The sequence below is a fragment of the Macaca nemestrina genome, chromosome 6, assembly GCF_043159975.1.
Source record: "Macaca nemestrina isolate mMacNem1 chromosome 6, mMacNem.hap1, whole genome shotgun sequence".
Lineage (NCBI taxonomy): Eukaryota > Metazoa > Chordata > Mammalia > Primates > Cercopithecidae > Macaca > Macaca nemestrina.
The window spans coordinates 104,432,734-104,437,426 of NC_092130.1; the positions used below are offsets into that span (position 1 = coordinate 104,432,734).

General features: G+C 41.0%; 1 pseudogene; it reads right to left on the minus strand.

The window, feature by feature from the left end:
• Positions 1-3,637: 3,637 nt before the first annotated feature.
• LOC105475239 (cold shock domain-containing protein E1 pseudogene) lies at positions 3,638-4,469 on the minus strand (annotated as a pseudogene).
• Positions 4,470-4,693: the final 224 nt, after the last annotated feature.

Consider the following 4,693-nt stretch of genomic DNA (forward strand, 5'->3'; position numbering starts at 1 on the left):
TCAAATCCCAGTTTCGTTATATATTCGTGCTTCCTATTTACCGGATACCGCGAACTGCTCTTCATGCTGCAAGGGGAGAAAAAGATGCATTCAGCCCTTCAGTTTGTTTATTACAGTAATCATGACGCTGGAAGACCGGGCGTGCAATATAAAACCCAGGAAGGGAGCGATTAAAAGAATAGAAACAAGAGAAGAAGGCCACACAGCCCAGATCCCAGAATGCAGAGGGGGCATTGCTCTCAGGTTGCTGCCTCGGAAAAGGGCTTTTTGGAGCATTTGTTAAGTGCCACAAAGCCCTACCAGGATTGATAAAAAGCGTTTTCCTCTGAGGTTTTCATGTATTCCTTGAACAAATATTTACCAAGTGCCTAATATGTTACAGACATTGTTCTAATTGACAGACATCTTTGCCCTCATAAGAACTCACATTATCATGGAGGAAAGAGAAAATAAAGCACAAACATAATAAATAAGTGAATTACATCTTGGAAGGTAATTTTTAAAAAACAGAGCAGGCTAACAGCATGAGTGTGTGGGGATTCCAGTTTTAAAGAGAGTGACCTGGGTGGGCCCCAGGGGGAAACCTGCTAGGCACGAAATAGGCAATCCCAGATAAGCCTGCTGTTTCTGTGAGTTGACGGGCCCTTCCTTGTGCTCATACATGTGCATACAGCTGGAGACCCTTGCAGAGGGTGGCTGTCTTTTACTGCTTGAATAGGATGGGAGGTGGGGCATCAGTTATTCATATTTTAATAGACCATTGCAGCTGTGACTTCCCCTGCTTCCATTCCTAACCTCTGGAGAGCTGCGAAATGGTGCTGATTTCCAAAAACAGGTAGGAAGGTAAGGGAGGAAAAAAATCCTAAAACAAGGAGTTGTGTGCTTTGGAGGAGCACTGGAGTCCCCCGATTGGCTCCTGAGATAGCTAATGGAAGATGGATCCAGCTTTAGGGTAGGAACTAGCTATTTATCTATTAGTCAAGGGACATATTTTAACCATCCTGAATTAGATTGTGCAATCAGGTTGGTAAGAATGACAATAATAATTAAAATAGCTGGTGTTTATTGAGTACTTATTAGGTAACAGGTATCATGCATAGGTTTCACAGGTAACCTTTTAGTTTTTTTCTTCAACTAGAATGTCATGTAAGCTCCATGAGAGTAGACACTTTATTTTGTTCACTGCTGTGTCAGAATCAATGCCTGGCACTTAGATGGCACTCACTGCAGGAATGAATGAGTGATTGCATTCTGGAGAAGAGTTTCAAGGCGCTCTTGCTCTGGGCCTTACAGTGAGATGCTGAGGAGGTTTTAGGCCCTTCCTCTTCTTCAGAGTGCAGCAAACATAACACATACCTCTTTCTTGTTATTGCTGACTGCTCTGTAGATACTCCAGGCATTGTTAGAGGGACAGTTTCTTCTCTTTATTGTGTTTTCCACCCTCCCCATCTCCTTGGTGGGCAGGTGGTTAGAGGAGGGGAAAAGCAGGGTGAGGGGAAAAGAAAACTTTATCTTGCCTTTCATCCATGACTTCATTTACATTTAGTTCTTACAACAACCCATTTGACAGAAGAGGAAACTGAGACTCAGGAAGAGTAAGTAGTTGTCAAGGTCTTGTGGCAAGTTAATGCCAAGGAGCCTCAGCCCCCAGAGCTGTGCTCTTACCCATTACACTGGATGGCAGGGCAAAGAATGCACTATCATTACTTTGCATTTTTTCTGCTGTTTCGCTGACCCCATCTCTAGGGGTAGGACAATGTTTAGGGCAGGTTCCCTACTGTCTAGGGGGATATTTAAAAGCATGCCAAATATTTTGACAATGAATTCAAAACAAAAGATCACATTATTTTCTGTCTTGGAATTAACAGTGAACTGGCTCAAGTTCATTATTACTAACAGTTGGCTCAGTGGTGAGGAATATTGGGCCATGAAGCTTATTTGGGCACAGGGTGTTTGTTGTTGTTCAACTGCTTACCTCCTTTGGGGTTGTCAAGGAATAGGGGTTTGTTAGTGCCTATTACATATTCGGTGCTTAAGCAAGTTACTGAGTGGGGAGGGGCAGGAAGGATTAAAATTGCAGCAGAAGTCCTGCTTAATCTGACTGCACTGATGGCTGGCAGCTACTGAAGAGAATGATAATAAAAAAGACTACTACCAGACCATCCTGGCTAATATGGTGAAACCCTGTCTCTATTAAAAATACAAAAAATTAGCCGGGCGTGGTGCCGGGCGCCTCTAGTCCCGGCTACTCGGGAGACTGAGGCAGATTTGTGTACCCAGGAGTCAGAGGTTGCAGTGAGCTGAGATCGCGCCACTGCACTCCAGCCTGGGCAACAGAGCAAGACTTCATCTCAAACAAACAAACAAACAAACAAAAAAACTACCCAAAACATTTTTGTTGTTTTTTTTTTAAGTGTCTCAAAAATCAGTAAAACTTTATTCACTTCCATTATTTCACCATTAACAGAAAACTGGAGAAAGCAAAAATGTTTTGTGTTTACAAAGACAAACGGCCTCTTTACCCAGAGATCAAAACCTCAAACGACAAGGGGGAAGATAAAAGCGCCCTCCCCACATACCCTGAGCTGACCGTTGTCATCTTAGACAAAGCCTTCAGTCCACTGGCTGGGGACCCTGTCTATGGCCAATTCAAGAAGACGGCCAAGAAATCACACCCATCCATTCCCGTGTTATAAAGTTGAACAGAAGCTACACCAAGGGTCAAGTGTCTGTATTTTACAGGACACACTAACCAGGTGGCTACTTATTAAAAAAAAACAAGATTCATTTCAGGCACAACATTTTTATTTTTTTTGTTTGTTTTGTTTTTAAATCAGTAAAAGAAACAGGGTCCTAGAAGCTGCATTGATCCAAGCAGCAGCAAGTTTGTGCATTCATTTTTTTTGTTTTTGTTTAAATATGTTTAACTTTTCAGACTGCTGGCACTCCTCATTTGCATGAAATTCTGTACCATACTTACTAATTGTAGTAAAGTTACCCCTCAACTCAAGAATAAAACCTACTCTGGAAGATAATTTTCACTGAAATATAAACAAACTTCTTTAAGTGGATTGTGACAAGTTTATAAATGATATAAAAAATAACATTTTAAAATTTGGCCATCAACTTTAAGAAATGGTTTGCCTATACAAATTTGTGTAATTTTTAAAAGATAATGTATTCTACCCTCATATGGTCCTCAGAATTAAAGCATAATGAACAGGAAGAAAAAGAAAAAGAATGCAACTAAGTGCTAAGGCAGAACATCTTGCCAGAAGTAATTAATGAAGGTAGAGTATATAATGAAAAGTGCAGAATTTCATAGGGCCAACAAGATAACAGTCTATATTTTTCACTTACACAGGCGAAGTGGATTTTGCAATTACCAGTTGCGTTAAATGCTCCAAATAAAGCTCCTAAAATTGACACTATAAGACACCTCCTTAAGTTTTCCAGGCTGAACTGTGCATTATTTTAAAATGGTTTTCTTAAATTTTTTTTTTTTTAAACATAACCCGAAGAAGGTGTTAAAACTGGTGTAATAGCTCAATAGAATAAGTATTCCAGATTCGGGAGGGATGAAGAGGGAGATATCAAGAACCCTTCACCAGATTCTCCCCAACTTGATCATAATGGATTAAGGATATGTTTTGTGGATGTGGTTAGTCAATGACATCAGCTTGATGGATGTTTCTGCACCAAACCCCATTGAGTTATCTGGTCCCCTTGGCTGATGAAGAACCATTAGGTGAGGAGCACTGGCATCATCCAGAGTGATGTTCTTCAAACGATTGACCAACCAATCAGGTCGAGGAGCTGCAACAGCCTTGGGGCCCTCATAGACTTGCCAAACATTACAGGCGCTGCACTTGCCAGTGCGCTGATGAAGAATCACGAGAACTCCACCTCATCTCCTGCCTGTAGCTCAATGCCATCCTGAACTTCTTTCACACGGAAAAAGAGCTTCTGGCTATCTCCTACTTCATAGTTAATGAAGCCAAACTGATCTTTCACACATTCCACTGTGGCCCTATGCAGGGGTGTGATGTTGTAAGCCATAGTTTGTGCATTTTGGCCCGGGACACACAATTGGAACTTGATGCTTTCCCCTTTCTGCAGGCAATCCCTATTGTTGGCCATCCCAACGACACCAAATGGATAGACATCACCTTTCATATCGCCCTCCTTCACAATCTCAATCATTCCTCGGTACTCAGTCTGTGTTGGATCAACACTCCTCAGGGGCGAATGACTTTGCCAGAGTAAGTGGTGGGATCAGCTTCCTCAGTAATGCCATTCACTGAGTGTGTTTTGTTTACTTTTTCTGCACTGACTTTATTGCCTTTGCCTTTGGACAAGCTATACTCGACCATGACCTCCAGTTCCAAGCTATCAACATCACCAGAGAACTCACTGTAATGGAAAAAGTTTTCCTTATCATGATTGACTGTTTCAGTAAATCCAGCGTTTTAATTGTACATATACCTGAAGTTAATATGTAAACATATAAATTCATATAAATACATATACATATAAATTCATTTGCCAGTTTTTCATGGAAAGCTAAGACCTGTGCTTTGGTTCTAGATCAGCTGATAAGAGTTCTGTATGATCTTTCTGGAAAAAATCATATCCATAGTGAATACTCTATTATTTCCAGTTTTGGTTTCTTTCAAATGACTCAACAACATAA